Source organism: Arvicola amphibius, chromosome 2, assembly GCF_903992535.2.
Source record: "Arvicola amphibius chromosome 2, mArvAmp1.2, whole genome shotgun sequence".
Lineage (NCBI taxonomy): Eukaryota > Metazoa > Chordata > Mammalia > Rodentia > Cricetidae > Arvicola > Arvicola amphibius.
In genome coordinates, this window is record NC_052048.2 from 130,631,895 (window position 1) to 130,652,361 (window position 20,467).

Genomic DNA, 20,467 nt, shown 5'->3' on the forward strand with positions numbered 1-20,467 from the left:
GGGTGCAGGTAAGGACTTGGCATTGATATTATATTTTACCCACTTCTTTAACAATTAGCCTTTTAAATCTAATGCTTATTATTATTATTATTATTATCATTATCATTAGCTATTAAATACTAGAGCCGCCGAGATGTAGGAGGTCAGGAAATAGGAAAGGTCATTCTGGAAAGTCAATGTCAACAAGAATGAGAATATGAATACCATTTTCCTAAAAGCACACTTCAGACACCTGGTTAAGATGGACACCCTAACTGTATTTAGCAGTTCACTTAAACACATGCAGCATGAACAGGGACTCCTAATATTTACTTTAGAAAATTGTAGATAATTAGGAATTGGCCAGCTCGGCCCAGGCTCTGCCTTTGTGCCAATCCTCGATAAGGACTACTGCACAGGTCTTATGGTTCAGAGTATTTTGTTGCATACTTGCTAACAGTGGTTTCCAAATTATTGCCGGAAACAAAGTGGCCTACAGGCTTTCAACCTTCCAGTTGTTGTTCACTGATTTCCCAGAATCCACCCTGTGGTCCTTGGCCCAGCCACTGGGCCTGTTCTTTGAATTTCTTTCCTTCTTTCTTGACAGTGAGTGGGTCAGTACAACACATGAAGGTACCTTCAACTGCAGTCCCACACACTAACACCAGACTAACCTTATAGCCCCAGTCTAAGACTCAACACTGTTCTATCTCCAGGCTCTTGCTACAATCTACACCAGTGATTCTCAACCTTCCTAACACTATGACCCTTTAATATCCTTCCTCATGTTGTGGTGACCCCCCCAACAATAAAATTATTTTTGTTGCTACTTCATAACTGTAATTTTGTTATTGTTATGAATTGTAAGGTAAGTAAATATCTGTGTTTTCTGGTGGTTTTGGGTGACCCCTGTAAAAGGGTCATTTGACCCCCCCCCCATAAAGGTCATGACCCACAGGTTAAGAACTGCTGCTCTACACAAAACATGCATGCATTCAAAACCACTTATCAGGAACTTATTATTCAACCAAGTGTGATTCTCTGCTGGGTGTGTAGTCATGAACAAATTCACTCGAACATTTTTAAAAACCCACAGCTGCCCAAACAGCAAATACAGTGAGAACAGGAGGAGCTGGGTGGCATTTACCTGTGCCAACCTAGCCAAAAACATGAACACAAAACATGCAACTGTCTCCAAGAACACAACGAGAGAGAGAAGGATGTGGCAGCCAAAAACTCAACTCAGGCAATGTAATACATGCCACCTTGCTTTGGGGATTACACTAGCTGGCACAGTGCTTCTGAAATCAATTATTTCCCCTTAATGCTGACCCAGTAATGAGATTAGCACTGAATTATTAGAGTGGACCCAAGGCATGCACAAACAAAATGCTTAAAGGGATGCTGGAACAGAACCATGGTGATGGGAACACGAATGCATGTTAGCAAACTTAAGTCCTCCATTTTAATAATTCCATGTAAGTAAGACAGAGATGGGAGAGGGGCCCTGTGAGGACCCTGAAGGACAACTGTCTATCTCTTCTTCTGGTTACTCTGGGGCTTGTGCTGCTTTGGTCAAAATGCTCCTGTCCATCTGGCTTGCTGCCTAAATCACCACACTATTAACCCCACTCTTCCCTCTGGACCATAAGACCCATGCGATGTTCCTTGTCTACGAATGACAAGGGTGGAGCCTGGGCAGAGCTGGCTGATTCCTACCACTCTCTAGTGGTTCTCAAGCTGTGGGGTCATTACCCTTTCCAGGTTAACCAACCGTCTCACAGGGGCTGCATACCAGTTTATTTACATTATTGTGTTGGCTAGTCTTATATCAACTGGATACACAAACTAGAGCTATCTGAAAGGAAGGAACCTCAGTTGAGGAAATGCCTCCATAAGATCCAGCTATAAGGTATTTTCTTAATTAGTGATTGATTGGGGAGGACCCAGTCCATTATGGGTGGTGAACTGATGGTTCTGGGTTCTACAAGAAAACAGGCTGAGCAAGTCACGAAGAACAAGGCAGTAAGCAGCTCCCCTCCATGACTTCTGCATCAGCTCCTGCCCTGATTGAGTTCTGTCCTGACTTTCTTTAGATGAACAGCAATATGGGAGTGTAAGCCAAACAAACCCTTTCCCACCCAACTTGCTTTTTGGTCAGGTGTTTGGCTGCAGCAATAGAAACTCTAACTAAGACAGTTATGATTGATAACAGTAGCAAAATTACAATTGATGTAGCAATGAAAGTAATTTTATTTTTGGAGGCCACCACAACATGAGGAGCTGTATTAAACAGTCACAGAATTAGGAAGGTTGAGAGCCACTGCTCTAGACTTATTCCTAGTCTACTTCAGGTCTATTATCATTTGGGGTTGTGGGTGTTATTATTAGAATAGAGTTTTTATACAGTTAGGCCATTTGCTTTGATTTCTTATTTACTACAGGTTAAGTCCAAAGTTATTTATATCACATGGATCTCTGAACACTTAATAGGGTGAAGCAGGTTGCTATTATAAAAAATAAGACAATCAATTATAAGTTCAATATCTGAGGTTCAGACACCCCATGTCTCCAACTTCACTGGTGCCAAAGGCAAGGATGGGAAGAAGTAAGATGTATCTGCCTAAGGAGTGGGAAGGCACCTCTCCTGATAACCCAAAGCCATGTTCAAACTCTTTGGCTAAGTTTTCAGACCACTCTAAAAGAGTAAATGCAGGCTTGCTCGCTTCCTATCCAACACCAAGGTCAAGGTAAGCCCCTTTAGAGTGCAGCTTTCTAAGCTGGCCTTCTGGAAAGTGTCGCAATGATCCTAATTGTATATGAAGCCTTCTTGTTGCAGCCCCTGCTTTCGGTCAAACCTTGCATTGGCTCCAGTCCCCTACGTTCAAAGTTACCATGACTTTAGCTGAAAGCTTTAAGATTTTGGAAAGTCACCTCTATTGATAGCCTACTCTTTTGGATTTCTATTTATCTATGACTTCTTAGAAGATGTAATTTTCTTTTCCATTTTAACTTTTATCTTATTTCTAAGATGTCTGGTATGAAAGTATTTAAATCTTAAGTTCTGGGAGAAACTAAAGTTAGAGTATAGTTCATAATGTTCCCCCAAATGATTTCCCTGACTTTTGCCTCTCGTCTAAGACTATGGGATAATTCCAGAGAGGGAACACTGGAAGTCACTATGACATGCCTACCTTCTTAGAGGTGTTTTTGGCACTTTTAAGAGAGAAACTAGTATTTCTAGAGCACTCGCAAAGCACCAAGCCCCTCTGTTTTGTGCTATCCCTTACTTCTCCTGTGAACTAAGTCTACTATGTACCATAAGCTGTGTGGCTCAAGGACTGATAGCAAGAAGCACTGGAGCTGTGCTTTGAACCAAGTGTCAATGTGACTCTAACAATGTCTTCTCTTTATATATAATGCTGTTTCTCAGAAGTACAAAGTACAGTCTCCTGTCCTCCTGGCACTAATTTTCATGGTAAACTGGTATAGTGATTCAGAGATTGAAAAATTGAGACTACAGAAGAACCAATGATAACTTCACAGATAGGTCATGTTAATGGCAAAGTGGGTGGTGTAACCAGAGTCCCTTGTTCCAAATGAACAATTTAATGTGCTCTAAAAAAACCCACATTAAACAGATTTTGTGAAGATGTGCTAAACATTAGATTGACTAAACACTACACGGTAGGCAGCGGTGTCTGGTGAAACGAGGCCTCTGAAGGCCTCACACAGGTGTTGGCACCCATCCTGCTCGACACTAACGACAGCATCAACTGTCTTTGCAACACTGCACGGGACATTTTTTTCTGCTTCTTTGAACTATTGTCTTTCGAGTACATTGACTTGCCCAAAGCTACTTTGATCATTAGGCAGATTTGAATTTTCATTATTTTCTTTTTAAATGTGATATATGTGTGTGTGTGTGTGTGTGTGTGTGTGTGTGTGTGTGTGTGTATTTCACTGATAGTTTGTATCAAACAGATTGAGACTATGTGCAGTGATAGTTACTTTTATAGAGCTAGGCTGTCTATATCTAAATTACAATGATATTTACGCACAGTATGTACACATATACATATAAGAACACTGATATTTTGTTCAACACTGTCTCTGGTGCACCCAATGAGCCTGGCTTTCCCACTGCCCTCCCCAACCCCCAAGGATAGAAATTACTCTTAGCTGCTCTGAGTATGAGTTTCAGACGTCCACACCCTTGATTCCTTAGAATATCCAAGTTAGTTACGGCACTTTTTTTTAAAACTGAAATGTGAATAGAGAAACAAACAACAAGCTATCCTACTAGAGAAATTCTGTAAAGATTTTCTGTTATTAGCATTTATATGAGACCTTGGAATCTACAAAGTATAGTAAAGGACGAGAAAGCTACTGTAGAACTGAAAGACAATAGAAAGGCGAACACAAGCAGAAACCACAGACACATTCTTAACAGTATTCCTGTGGCCTAGAAAAATCAACACACCCTTTCCCAAGTTTTTATTTACTTACTTTAAAATGCCAACATAGCAATTGGGAAAAGGGAAACAGAAATGGATAATCCTACTGCTGAAATGAATCAAGAGGTTGAGGTACAGCTCAGTGGTACAGAAATTGCTTGAGCTTACATACTCAGGGCCAGTTTGGGCAACATGACTGTCTCAAAAACAAAACAACAACAAGAAGAGAAAGAAACAGCACTGCAGCCTCTGAATTCCTCTGGATTTAAATCATGCTGGTCTTTGTTAGAGCTTGGTAGAGATACCGCTCTCACACTTAGAACAGCAAATTGTGAGGGAGATGCTGGGAATTACGGTTTTGCTGGCTAGGATAGTAACAGTCCTGTCTATTTGGAAAGGCTTCAGTGTTCTTGGTAGAAAACAATGTAAACAAAGTCAATTGGGTCACCATAAACTAAGTTCTATCCAAGAAAGTCACGCCTAGAGAGAGGTCAACAGTCATCTTAATCTGAGGAACACCAAGAGCCATTTCCAAGGACTTCTGGGAACTGCACGATGAAGATCAGGACTTGGCAAGTGAATGACTTCTGTTTAAGCTCCACATGGCTCCAGGCTGCAATCACCTAAACTCACCGGGCTCCAGCAGCATCTGTTCCTTGAGACTCCCTCACAGGAATGCTCCCTAAAGTTCTTCCTGAGGCTAGCCCTCACTTTTCGTCTGGATCTCTTCTCTGACGCCTCAAATCTGTGTCACAGGTCCTCACAGGTGCTTCAGTACCCCTTTGCAGGATCCTCTTGGGGCCCTTGTGACACTGCACCCCACCCCCACTGGAATGCCGGCTTCTAGGTAGTGACTCATCTGTCTTCTCCCTCCTTTATTTTTCTTGCCTTAAAGGCCCCGACACCTGGCAGGTGCTTAGCATTATCTGTTGATGAAATGAAGGAAGCAAAAAGAGGAAGCAAAGGAGGGAAGCAAAAAGAGGCAAGAGGAGGAAACTGCTTTTGAAGGAGCAGGGCAGAGTGTCCAGGACAGGCTCGTGTGTTTCTACAAAGAGGTTACACACAACACAACCTTATTTCCCTTCTTGTAAATTACAAAAATTACGCATCTCTGGCTTTCTTTAAACAAAGGATGAGTAGATTCTGAGCTCCTGAGAAGGGTGAAGACAGAAGTAACACCTTGTGTTTGCAGGCCACTTTACAGCTTTTATGGAGAAGCCATGTGATTCTTGAGTCAATTCTAGAAGGCAGAGAAATAATTTATATGTTCCCCCAACCCCTGCCCACAAGCAGTCTCACTGTGCGGCCCTGGCTGGCCTGCAGTTCTGCTATGGAACCAGACTGGCCTTGAACTCACAGAGAACTGCCCACACCTCCTAAGCACTGGGATTAAAGGTGTATACCACTGCATTTGGCTACTATTCTCATTCTACACACGAGAAAACTGAGGCTCAATAACTCAGGGTTTTGTCAAGGTTACATGTTCACTACAAGTGGCTGAGCCAGAGCCCTCAAAGAAGCCTCCAGCCTGTGAGGGCTGAGTTTGGGCCCTCATAGCATAGTCTAAAATCTCATCACCTTGCCCACCACCAGGGGGGCAGGGGCTCAAGAGATTAGAAGTACTAGGCTCTATCTCAAGCAAATGAAACTCTAATCAAAGTGTAATTTTATAAAGTGCCCAATTCACTCTCCATAGAGAACATAAACAGAACTATTGCTTAAGAGCAATTTTCTCCAAACAAAGCAAATTTAAGTGAAAACAAGAACAAAAGCCTGACTCCCATTAACAAAGAACCACAAGGCACAGCTACACTGGTTTCTCTACCTGCTTTAATGCGCATCTCCTGCCACAGCACACCAGTCTCACTGGAAATATGTCTTTGGATTTTGTCATTATGCAAATGGAAATGATCATTTAGACAATCACTTTTTCCCCTTTTTGCACAGCATTGAGGAACAACTGATGCAAAGTAAACTGTGCATTTTCAAAACACATAATTTTAATGACTTTTGACATATGTTTACATCCAGGAAACCACAATCAGGATAATGAACATATTCAGCATCCCCGAATTTTCCCCTTTCTTTCTCTTTGTCATCTGTCCCTCCCACAACTACACTACTTCCATCCCCAGGCAACCATGGGTCTGCTTTCTGTCATCATGGTTTGGTTTGCATTCTCTAGAACTTTATACAAATGGAATCATTAACTTTTTTTTGGTCTAGTTTCTTTCAGTCAGCATAATTATTTTAAGATTCCCTCACTTGGCTGTATGTATCAATAATACATTCATTTTTTTTTTTCAGAATGGCATAGTCCATTGTTTGACTATTCTACAATATGGTTAGCCATTCCCTACTAATGTTTTCTCGATTTTGGCCATTATAAATAAGTCTGTCATAAGCATTCATCAGAGTTGATTTCTATGAACATATGCTACCATTTCTCTTGACTAAGTTAACAGGAGAACAGTTATACAGTGGGCATACATTTACCTCTGTAAGAGCTTCAAGCTTATCTGCCTGCCTGCCTGCCTGCCTGCCTGTCTATCTATCTCTATCTTCTCTCTCTCTCTCTCTCTCTCTCTCTCTCTCTCTCTCTCTCTCTCTCTCTCTCTCTCTCCAACTATCTTTGTTCTCCAAACATAGGAACAATTCTAAGTAAATGTTATAATTTTATATTCTAATTCTATATCCTTGCCACTACTTGTTTTGGTCAGTCTTTGTAATTTTAGCAATTCCAGTAGATATGTAGTATTATCTCTTTGAGGTCTTAATTTGCATTTGCTTGGTGATCATGGTATCATTAAAATCTTTTGTTTTAATTTTATTAAAGTATTTGTCATCTAACTCATATGCTGTAAAGGTTCTTTATATTCTCTGGACAAAATTTACTTGATGGATAGGTAGATAGATAGGTAGACAGACAGATAGAGATGAATAGGTAGATAGATGATAGATAGATGATAGATAGATAGATGATAGATAGATGATAGATAGATAGATAGATAGATAGTAGATAGATAGATAGATAGATAGATAGATAGATAGATAGAGTCACACAGTTCATATTCTTTGTAATCTTCTTCTCCCAGTCTCTTTGCTAGCTGTTTTGTTTCCTAACAGTGCCTTTGAATGACAAACATCTTTCTTTTGATAAGACAACTTCCTGATCTTTCTTTCACACTTCATATTCTTTTGTATATCATGCTTCACAAGTCTTTGCTAAATTCATGAAGATTATTTTCCTTCTCATTTTCCCTAGACATCTGTTGTGGCCAAAATGTTTGAGTCTCCCCAAATTCTTACTGAGATCCTAATCTCTACAGTGACAGTATTCCAAAGTGGGGCCATTAGGAAGACTCTATTCTCATGGGACTGGGGCCACAAAGAACTAGCTAGTTCCCTCTGTCATGCGAGGTCAGACTGCAAAGAGGTTCATCTACAGAAGAAGCAGACCCTTGCCAGATACCAAATCTGCTAGTCTTTAATCATGGACTTTCCACCCTTCTAGAGATATGAAAAACAAATTCCCATTGTTTATAAGCTGAGCAGTCGGAAGTGGTTTATTATAGCAGGGTGAAGAGACAATGTTCTTGAATTTTAGCTCTCATGTTTAGGACTATAATCCATTTTGGGTTTGAGTTGTATATGGTAAAGATAGAGGGATGAGGCTTAGCTTTTTGGTTATGACTATCTAATTGTTCCAGCATCATTTATGGAAACGATTATTCTTTCTCTATTGAGTTACCTTCACACACACACACACACACACACACACACACACACACACACACACACACACAGAGTCTCCAGAGAGTCTGTATACCTCTGGATTCATTAATCATTCTTATTTATGCATTTTCTCTCTTTCTGCCAATTCTTACGTTGCCTCGACTACTGTAACCTTTGTTAAAAGTCCTGACACTGGTAGTGCAGCTCCTCCTTCAGCTGTGCTCCTCTTTTAAAGCTGTGGAAGGCACCTGGACCCTCGGCATTTGTACACTTACACCTTAGAATCAGTGTCAAGGCCCCCCGTCTGCCGAGGTGTCTGGTTTCTTGAGGTTTTAGATCAAGGATTAATTTGAGAAAATATGATGTCTTAAAATATTGAGCTTTCTGGCTCACAAATGGCTCCATCTTTTTATTTGTTTATGTTTCCTATTTCTTCATCACAATTTTTGTGTACAAGTTTTGTATATCTTTTGTAAATTTATTCCCAATATATCCCTTCAATTCTTTTTTTATGTTACTTAGGTCATACTTAACAAACAGAGTAAGAGTACAATTTGTCTTTCTGGTCGAGATAGATATCTACAATCTTCCACTTTTGTATTTAAGAAGCATCTCATGACCATCAGCCCAGACCAACAGCTTCCCTTGTGTTCTCATTGCCTGTGACACTTAGTGCTGTTTTATCTAACTACAGCACACAACTCAACAACACCTTAGAGCATGTGCTGCTTCATGTCTTACCTGGCCAACTAAAGCAGAATTCCCTTGGGAGTAAAAACTCTAGTTTATACTTACTTGTAAATCCACAGTGCTTGGTGTATTGAGAGACAGATAAGTCCTTTGTAAAGTAAGTTAAACCAACCAAACTGTGTCCAAAATTCTCTTCTATGTTTAACACTGATGTATAATTAAGCACATGAAGAAAACATATTAAGTAACTATTTGTGTGTCCAACTACAGCATGGACTACAGCGTTTAAGAGAACCATGTGTATAACTTTGCTTTCTGGTCCCAGGGAACTTCATGGATGAAATCACTGAAGAGACAATCCCCTGAGTATCTGCATGAAAGAACCCTAAGGGCCCCAGGGCCCGTGGGCAGAGATATTCTCGGATGGCTTCTGTCCACTTTCCATTTCAATTTCTGGCTGTGTAACTCTAACAAATACCTGTCAGCATCCAATTGATCTGTTTACAAGCTACAGGCAGCTGCTTACAAGATGCAGGCCAAGTTTCACCCTTGGGCATCCAAGAATTATTTCCAGTAATTTTAGGACCATTATTCGATTTTGGCCTTGTTCACTTTTTGGTATAATTTTATCATAATTAAATATGTTTATAAGACTGTGCAATATAGTTTCCTGCCCCACAGTATAAGAAGTAAGAAAACACAAGGTGGGGACTTCAGTGTGTGTCATGCAGTGCCATGCATTTCAGTCTTCATTGTTCAAGGATTAAAAACCAACTTGAATATATTTAGGATTTAGTCTGTTTTCAATTTCTATTATTATAGTACATCAGCCTCAACTTTTCCTCACTTTCTCCATGAGAAAATAATTTTAGGCCACATTAAAATCCATAAGCTAACAACTGGGACTGCCAGGCAGCACTAGCACTGAAGGACAGCTGACACAAAATCACTATAGGAAAGGCCAGAGTAGTGGACCCAGGAGTCTCTCGAGGATGAAAACAGCAGTCATTAGTAATAGATCAACAGAATAGGGAAAATACACAGCTGCCACTGTAGGAATTTTAAAAGTACTTCAAAATGTCGCATTATCAAGCCTGATGACTTTATAGCTTCAACAACATGAAAAGTTGGTGATGGGCTTGTGTTTTATTACCAGTATCAAAGAACTCTAATGTTCAACCCCAAAGAAGTCAGATGCACTGCCTGAGTTAGGAAGAAAATAGTCTATACTTTCACATTTCAAGTGGTTACAAGGCTTGTTTACAAATAGTTCCACAGGTTCTGTAACAGAAGAATAGTAATGACTACTTTGTGGTGTGAGTGCTTCAGTTCTGTGGGCATACACCAGAGGCCATTGCCAGGACAGTTTATGAGAGTCCAGATGACGGAGGAGGGTCATCTGTCTATGTGTTACTTTCATTGGTTAATAAAGAAACTGCCTTGGCCCTTTGATAGGACAGAAAATTAGGTAGACAGAGTAGACAGAACAGAGTTGTGGGTGAAAGAAAGCAGAGTCAGGCAGATGCCTCAGTCAGTCGCCATAGCTCTCTTCTCCGAGATGGACGCAGGTTAAGAATCTTTCTGGTAAGCCACCACCTCATGGTGCTACACAGATTACTAAATATGGGTTAAAGCAAGATGTGAGAATTAGCCAATAAGAGGCTGAAACTAATAAGCCAGGCAGTGTTTAAAAGAATACAGTTTCCGTGTAATTATTCTGGGGCAAAGCTAGCCGTTTGGGAGCCAGGTGGCGGGACGCAGCCTGCAGCACCTTCTACATCCAGACAGACAGACAGAGATGGGCTGGCACATTTTACACTAAATGATTACAGTACAAAGGGTCAGATGAACAGCTGCTGGCCTGCTGTTTTGAAAGCACTGTGGTGGGGAACTGCTTAGGATACAGCTCCTCTGCTCCTGCCAGGGCCCAATGTGAGACTGCACACTGCCACAGAGGAAGATCCCACATCCTGACTAGGACTGAAAAAGAGAGACGAGGGATCTGGGGCCCTTTAAGGATGTGTTCCCAATGACCCAACTTCCTCCCACAAGATGTCAAGTCTTAAAAGTTGTGCCACCTCCCAATAATGCCAAGCTGGAAATCAATCCTTTAACACATGGTCTTTGGGAGACATCTCGGGTCTCAACTGTGCAATCCACTCATGATGTGACAGCTTTACAGGTAGAAGGGGTCACTCACTGTTCACACAGGCCAGGAACTGTACAAGACATGGTTCTTGCCTTCAAGATGCTCTGCCTAGTAGCCATTCTCCAAAGGCAGAAAGGAGAGTCATGTCCCTCCTGCCCTCGCAGTTAAATTTCACCTGAGCCGCAGAGATAAGAGGATGGGAGCTCCAGCTGACACCAAAAAGCCAGCAACCAAGGCTCAAAGAGACAGTGGCCAGGAACGCGTCTGTCAGAACCTATTCCCTCATTATTAAGGCTGAGTTCTTTGTGACTCCTGTGGCCAGTGTGGGATGGGCTGCCGCCCTTTCCCAGGATTGCTTCCATTCTTCGTGCTGCTTCTCTTCTTCCTTGTTTCTTCTTTAAAGTGTCCTTTTCATCTTCCCTGTGTTTCCTGTGGATGTGACAGCTATGATCTCTAAAATTTCCACATAAAGATAAAAATTCTTACTATATATTTATAGAATGGCCTCACGGTAACACAGTGGGGGAGACAGGGACTGGGAAATGAGTGAGTGTAAGACTGGCGGTAGGGCGGGTGTTTGCTTGTTTGCCTGGCACACTGGGTCCCCATGTTCAGTTCCCAGCACCACAGAAAATGACCACAGAATGAAGAAGAGCTGTGATGAGCACCTATTCATTGTACTGTCCAACCTTAATGGCTTTTGAATGTGTTCACTGAAAGTTCAACTAAAATACATACACTAGGAAAAACTTACAACATCAGTACTCTACCCGGAAACCATGGTGGTAAGCTAAGGTCACAAATGACAGAAATGCATGAACTGGCATGCATGAGTCACTGTCACGTCAAACAAGGAGTCATGTGTTCAAGTCTTTCATTCTTCTTTATCCCTGTACTCACTAGGTCCTACCTTTATACTTTATCAGTTGGGCTTTCCAAAGGTTTTAAATGAGAAAATTGGTGATATTGCTCTTATGACCAGCCTCTGAACCAGCTACTTTAAACATCTGTGTTTAAAAATAACACTTACAAAAGAATTATCTGGAGGGCAAAAAGAAAAGAATGCCTCAAATTGTCAAATGCAAGCAACATGACAATTCAGGTAACTGGGTTAACTTTCTAGGTAGCTTGCCTCAATCTCGGTTGGTGCTAGCTGACCTCGTGCCGGAGGATAACTCACAGGCTGACAGGAATGCAGACTGCAGAAGCGGAGAAAAGCTGAAATCTGAGAACTAATATATTTTCAAAATGACAAAGTTTAGTATCACAGGAACCCAAGCCAGCTCCAAACCAAGCCCAATGATGTTTCTGGCAGACATGCAATCTGGATCATCCACGAAGCTATTTAAAGTTGCTTGCTATGTTACCACGACAGATTTCAAAGATCAAAACACAGGTGTGCACAAGTGTTGCCCAATCCTGTGGTAGGAGAGAACAGGCGCTCATTCCACCTAGAAACAGACCCAAACACAAACACCCACCTGAGTTCAGGTGGATGGCTCTGTCTGCAGGCAGAAGAATTTATCTCCGGAGTGTTCTGATAGAAATATGCTCTGATAAGACAGTTTTAATAAGCTTACATTTCTCTGAATGGGGTGTATCTCTTTAGCTGACAAGCAGTATGTACACCTGACTTTATATTATTTTTAACCTCTTCAAACACCCATAAGATTATGGCTGTTCCTAATTTAAAGAACCTTAATTGTTCTTTTAGGCCTCGATAAACATATCAGAGTAGCCTACAACTCTAAGGGCAGTGGAGGTGAAAATCTGTTCCAGTTCATTGTGAACCAAGAAAGAAATTTACTGAGATAAAGCTGTATGAAGACAAGGGACTTAACTAAAACTCATTAAGTAAAGTGTGCACTATATCCAATGATCCATTTCATGTTAAACAGTTCACGTATGTAAGACATTACACATTGTTTCACATCAACAAAACCAAGCAAGAGAAGGGAACCTTGGCTTCTGAGGCCATAACGGCCACAGCTCTGGTTTGGTTTGGAGAGCTTGGTTTCCGGGGTACCTAACTTGATAAGAGAGCTCCTGGTTCATCTGGGGAAGTGTGTGCTTAGCGCCTGTGCTCAAATGCACACTTAGCTTGCTCAACAGATGAGGAGTGAGTTTTGTGTGAACGTGAGCAGCAAGGAAAGAGTCATGAATGTAGCTGCGAGCAAATAACCACACTGTGGTTCCCTAATGGGAAATCGGCTAAGAGATACACATCCTTTCTTAAAACGAAAGAAAACAAAACAAAAATCCCCTGGAGAGGAGAAGCAGGGCAGAGATGTAAACAGGGGAGCACTTGTGCACTGCCGCCATTTGGTCAGCAGATGTTGGTGTCTGCCCTCGGCTAACAGACGAGCAAAGCTCTTCATTTCTGCACAGCAGCTTCTATCCTAAGGTAACATGAGATGCTGCTCGGCTGCCCTGACAGGACATGCGTGCGAAGAGCTGTGTGGAACGAGTTATAACGGGGCAGACACCTGCCAGGCCCGTTTGGCTGCTGTCTGCTGAACTGGTGGCTGACTCCATAGCGTGGATGCTGAGCTGTATTCATGTTCTAGCATCACTGGCCCAATTACACAGCTATGGTTTCCTTACTTCATGTCTCTTTATTATGTGATCTTCACTTATAGAAGGGGAAAACATATTTTGTGAGTTTTCCTAATTTATATGGAGTTTGAGTTTACTAGGTAGGTATCTGACATACTTAAAATAACAAGGAAGAAAAGGAGGGTGGGAGGGAGAACCATTCTCCTTTGTAGTCAAAAAAACCAGGAGATAGTTCCTACTTGTTACTGGAAGCCTTTATAATCCTACAACAGAAGGCTAGCTGGTACAGATTTCAGTCTCCTAGCATCCAAAGCAAGGGGAAGGACTGGATTAGGTGAATGTATCCCAGCCTTTTCTAGCATTAGCAACTTCAGCACATGCAAACCTCTGTGAGACCAATCAAATGACGGCAGTGACACTTGAAGAATCTGTGCAGCCAGAAAAATACGATGACAAAAAGAAAGTGGATGCAGTGATAGTTGGAAATATAATTCCAATACATTAATCACAGTAGAGTCAACAGCCACCTTTAAAGTAATGGTCCACAGATGTTAGACGTTATTTAGTCTACAAACAACAGTTGGGATACATATGACTTTTCAAAGTCTTTGCAATAACTCCATAGCAGAATCCAGACTCCATCTCTAGGCCTTTGTACAAAGGCTGGAAATGCAGAATTCCATGGACATACTTCAAACCCTCTGCTGCTAACCTGCAACTACCAGTTACCAGAGAACCAGCTCTGTAAACAGCAAGACTTCTGATCTATAGTCCCCTCCACCGGGACAACCTAGTGACATTTCAGACAGCAGCGCTGTGAAGCTCAGACTCTAGCACACATTTAATAGAAATCCTGAGAATCCCTGAAGAGCAGCCCTACTCCATGGAACAGAGCCACCTAATTTTTCTTGGTCTTTTGGAAATGTTTCCACAGAGACACTGTAGTACCCTCTCATAGAGGGAGAACGAATGTGCCCAAACAGGAGTTCATCAACTATGACACATGCCTAGACAATCTGAGAGGAGGGAGGGAGGAACATAGAGACTTTCCTATGTAACAAGCTCCTTGAACCAAAAATAACCCATACTTGACTTTTCTAAGAAACCTGTAACGTTGGTGGGGGTGCAAGGGTGTGTGCGTGTGTCTACAGGAGTGTGGTGAATTAGGTTGGGTGTCTGTTGTGCAAAACAAAGCAGATTTACAGTGTTAGAAGTTCCTAATGTCATGGAATCCTTTAGGGTTGGAGCACAAGTAGACAAGAAGATCAACATAAGTGGTCTTCGAAGTCATTGAGCCTGTCATCCATAGCGACTCTGGCTAAGCGCCGATGGGCAGATTCTAGCTAGACAAATAGTACATAGCAATAAACTCGGCTACGGCAATGTCTCTAAGGAACTAGTTTATCAAGATAACTTGAATTCCTTCATAGAACCAATCTCTCAAGACTGACATGAGACAAAGTTGCGGAGATGACTCTGTCCATCAACCACTACTATTAAAGTTCTTCTGGCAATAAAAAGGGTCTCTATTTATTATTGACAGGCCTTGGGAAGAACACCATTACTCTCACGCCCTAAACCAAGCAATAGAAAAAGACCTATTGCCGGATGAGATGGCGCATGCCTTTGATCCCAACACTCAGGAGGCAGAGGTAGGAGGACACCTATGAGTTCAAGGCCAGCCTGGTCTATATAGTGAGTTCCAGGACAGTCAGTACTACACAGAGAAACCCTATCTCAAAAAGAAAAGAAAAAGACCTATCAACAGATTCATTCAACAGTCAAAAGGCACTCAATATCACTCTTTTGTCTCTGTCTTTACAATAGGAAACTACCTACGAAAATTGCCCCCAAATGTCTAAGTAACCTTCACAACCAAAGCCAAAATCTTGCAACACAGCCATCTTACATAAGCCATGGAACAGTCTTTACATCAGAGAATCACGGGTCATAAGCGAACTGAATCTCTCCGCACACTCATGCAAAGTTGTTTTTCTGTAATCTCTTAGATATTTTTTTCACATTTGATGTTTTCTGTTGTTGCAAATCTCTTCACCCAAGTAAATTATAAAACAAAAACCAGGGGTTAAAGATTGCTTAGTGGTTATGAGTGATTACTGCTCTTGCAGAGGACTCAAGTTCAGTTCCCAGCATCCATGCCAGGCAGCCCATAACCCTAAGATCCAAGGCCCTCTTCTCGACTCCACAGGCACCTGTCCTCTCCTCATGCACATACCTACACACATATGCAGATCATTAAAAACCGATAAAAATAAATCTATAAAACCCTACAGAACTTAAATTCTTTAAATTTAGGGTTTTTTTTCTTCAGAACCAGGGAAAACAGCTAATAGGAAAGTGTAACGTTATAGCTTGATTATAGCATGCTACGGCTATTTAAACAAAAGAGCCTCCAAGGCCCAAACACAGTCTAAGAAGGAACAGAGGAAGAAAAACACTGGTACCAAGACAGAGCCTGGAAGCTGAGTTGAGGGTGAAAGCCTGCAACCCCAAATTCAAAACCAGCCTAGAACTGTACCCCATTTTTTGCTTTTTATGCAGTACCGAGTTAAAAATGGGGTAGAGATTTAGTTCATTGTTAGTGTGTTTACTTAGCTTGTGAGTAGTCCTAGGTTCAAGCCCAGAGCTTCAGGAAAACAAACAAAGAAACAAAAAACAACAACAACACATCCTAGGATGTACTAAAGGCTGACAATTGTTGTCTATGTGCAATATCCACGTGGCTGCATGGTGTTTTGATCAGGTGCAGTCATATCCATTAGCTTATGAATTCTGCTTGCTTTTGCACTACACTGGCAGGACGGAAAAGCTGGCCTTCAAAGCACAGAATACTTATGCTAAAGCCCATCACAGAAAATTGTGCTGTCCTTGAATTAGGCATTGACCTTTGCCCAGGGTTGATTAAAATTCGATCTCTAGGATACAGACTCTGTCTTCTACATCTACACAGCCTTGCTATATGAGCTCAACTGAGTTTCAAAGTCTAAATGCCACCATCTACCAACTATTTCCAACTGTGCATCGTCAGGTCAGACTTCTCTGAGCACCAGTCCACATATCCAACTGCCTTCAGGACACACCCTCTTGGATGTCTAATAGACATACCAATGCATTCAAGACCCAACCCCCAATCCTGCCCCTCCAAACACACTTTCACTACTGCACTGGCTAGTTTTATGTCAACTTGACACAAGCTAGTCATCAGGGAGGAGGGAGCTCCAACTGAGAAAATGCCTCCAGAAGATTAGGCTATAAGCAAACCTGGAGGGGATTTTCTTAATTAGTAATTGATCAGGGAGGATCTAGTCCCTTGTGGGTGGAGCTATCTCTGTGCTAGTGGTCCTGGGTTTTGTAGCAAAGCAGCCTGAGGAAACCACAAGGAGCAAGTCAGTAAGCAGCACTCCTCCATGGTCTCTGCATCAGCTCCTGCCTCCAGGTTCCTGCCCTGTGTGAGTTCTTGTCTGACTTCCTTTAATGATGAACTGTGATGTGGAAATGTACACTGAATAAACCCTTTCTCCCCAAGTTGCTTTGGTCATGTGTTTGATCACAGCAATAGCAACCCTAACTAAGATGTCAGCTATCTTTTTTTCAGTAAATTCATTCTTCTAGTTGAAGAAAAGCAAACAAACATAACCTTGGTATGACTTTAATTCTTCTCTCTGTCCAGTCTATTGGCAAATCCTCAAGCCTAGGGCCTAGAAACCTGCTGATATTTACCACCCCTAATTCTTCTACCTGCTCAAGCTCCCAGCACTCCTTACTGGGATTTTTGTAGCAGCCCACTAGCTAGTCCCCAGATTCTACTCTTGACCCTCTTCTCAACGATTCTCACAGCAGCAGTCAGAAAGGTCTTATAAATGACAGACTACACAATTCCTCTTCCAAGACACTCTGACGACACTCACCTCAGAATAACAGCCAGGGCTCTTAGGATGCCACAGACTCATCAGGATCAGCAGCGCTATTCCCTCATCTACGTCCCTCCCATGAGAGCCACACTGGGACCCTGTGTATCCTCAGCAGCTCTCGGTCGTATCCCCTCCCCACGTCTATGCTGACTGAGACACCTTCCTTTTGCTCAAACATCAAGTTTTCCTTAGTTGGTACCCTACTCCTTGTACCCTCACCTCTTCCTTCTTCCATTTCCCCCTCCATAGTACTTGCTTACTTTCTTGCTGGCTTCTATAGCTAGAATGCAATCTCCTGAGGGCTTTGGTCTCTTTAGTGCTGCATTCACCTTTGTTTAATGGATGACAAGTAGTCTTCACAGAGGCTCAGAATTCGCTCCTACAGAAAACCATGCTTCTACCTTTATTATGAAGGCTACCAGGAAAATTAAAATTCCTTGGAGAATGTACTTCATAGATAAAATGGATGGAAGTTACCACTCTAGTCTAAACCAGGGGATCACATGCCTCAACGTTTTTCTCCACCTGAATGCCTATGTAAGAGCAAGGAATTTATGGTTAATCTTTCTCTTCATTCTCTTAATTCTCTTAACTTTAATAAATCCTATTTCTCAATCTTGTCTTCTTCTTTTTAAACTTCTGGACTGTCTCCAAAGCTTTCAAACCCAAAGGTCATGTACCAGCCTGTTCTATAGAATGCATAAAGTTGTCAGGGATTCTCACTGGCAATACAGAAGCATCGATGATCTCTTGGCAGTACACATAAGAGAGGGCAGCATCACATCACCCCAACATCCACGCCTAGCCCCAAGTACACGGCTGAAGACAGCTTGGGAAGGACGATCAGGGATGCTGTAGTGCCAACATGAAGCCAGTCTGTGCACATTAAAGCTGCACCCTGTGATCCAGAAGTCTCACTCCCTGCTGTACTCAATGACCTGCAAGTCAGATCACTGGAATGGCGCTGTGCCACCACAGCCACTTTTCATGACTACAAATATACTCTAGTGCTCTAGACCCAAGGCATCACGGATGCCCGATTCCAAAGGATCCATTCCCCCTCTCCCAAGGATATCTGGATCCAGGGATCTGGAAGCCTACCTGGTTCTAAGCCAAAGTTTTGTAAAGCCTATAGGCTGGCTTTACAATATACAATGAATTTTAGGCACCAAAGGGAGAAAAGGTAAACACAGTCACTTATTTATAAAGTAGTTGTCCATTTGTGGTCAGTTAAGCTCTTGTCAAAAGTGAGTGGTAAGTTGCACTAGGGCAACTTCCACAAGGCTAGCACATACATACTGCTCAGAGACAGGGTTTTCCTTATAGGGAAGTATAAGCAAGCCAAGAGAGAAGGCAGCTTGAGGATAACTTGGGGAAGGCAGACGTGCCTGGGCAGAGTTCCACACTCTGGACTTCTGGCCCTGTGCGCATCCAGGGCTCTCCATACATTTGAAGGAGACAATGCGGCAGAGGGAAGCACTTTCCCTACTCTGTAGCTGCCCAGAAGAATGCTTCAAACTCTTGTAAGAACTTGTTCTCACTTTTTGATGAGAAAGAATTAAAAGGAGAGGGCAAAACTATGTATATCATTGCACATGCTGATCTCCAAAGCTGCGGGTGTACTAATCTGATTGTGCTGTTGGAGCAAACAAAAAATGGATTCTCAGTCTATGAAGATTTGTGTACTGGATCATGTACACACACCCCACTACCAAACAAACACAGAAGGTATGTAATACTTAGCAGGGTTCAATTTCCCAAGTTCATCTCCTCTGTTCTCCTTTCATAACAAAGTTTTTAGTCCCTGAACTAAAAACTTTGAGTGGCATATAAAACATCAAGAAAGGTCCTTGCTGGGGCTGGAGAGATGGTTCAGTGGTTACTGGTTTTTCCTGCAGAGGATGAGGGTTTGATTCCCAGCACACACATGGAGACTCACTTTTGGGGGATCAAACACCCTCTTCTGGTCTCCATGGGTACCAGGCACTCACAAGGTACTCAGAAATACATGCAGTCGAAACATCAACACATAAAAACTTAAGACGTCTTTGTTCTAAAGTTACACACACACACACACACACACACACACACACACACACCCCAAACAGACAATGTTTGGAGGTTAGCAGAAGAGAAAAAAATGATTTTAAAATCTGAAGGCAATAAGATCCAATGTACAACCTTCATTGACATATTATTAAATATCCCAACTGCTGAATTCACTTAGGAGAGCCAGTCTATAATCACCAATGACAAATTCATAAGGCACAAAAGAACTGCCCACTTCCAGAAATAAAGAAATGACCATTTCAGAAGAAGGTAGATTATCCTAAAGAATAAATCAAGTAAGTGATACATGAGGAAGCACTCTGAACACGGCTAAGCATGTTAGCATATGAGAATCCCAGCATCACTTCTCATCAGCTCACAGGTGTGACTTAATAATCGTGGTCCTCGGGCCATGTAAAAAGAGTCATTGTTAGCTTGGTAACACTGAAAGAAAACCCGTGGGCAGCAGTATGGATCTGGTGAAACAAATATACTGCAAGTTTACATCCAACGGAGCGATGCGGGTTAAAATGGATCCAACTCTGCGCCATAGTGTTGGGGAGGAGCAGGTTCACTGAGACACTTGTACTCACCTCGCCCTACCAAACAAGTAATGAGCAGTAAGCACACCTGTGCATGCTCAATACTATGGGCTTGCCTTTGTGCTGTGAACTGAAGGAAGTGCACTTTACAGTGTATATTCCTTTATATCCTGTTTCTAAAAATATTTTTAATGTGTGCATCTATTAATCTGTTTGGTAGTCTTTAGTTAATAACATGTTTAAGCTGGGTATATTGGCAAGAGTCTGTAATTTCAATATTTGGGAGGTGGAGGCTGGATAATGAGGAATTTAAGGCCAGCCTAGGCTGCTTGAAACCCTGTCTCAAACAAAAAATGAAGTGTTTAAAAGCATGAGAGA

The 20,467-nt window shown here is 42.0% G+C and overlaps 1 protein-coding gene across 2 annotated transcripts in view; it reads right to left on the reverse strand.

Annotated features, from left to right (window-relative positions):
• Babam2 (BRISC and BRCA1 A complex member 2) overlaps window positions 1-20,467 on the reverse strand; it is a 381,270-nt gene that overhangs the window by 112,935 nt on the left and 247,868 nt on the right. The gene's annotated exons all lie outside the window — the stretch shown is intronic.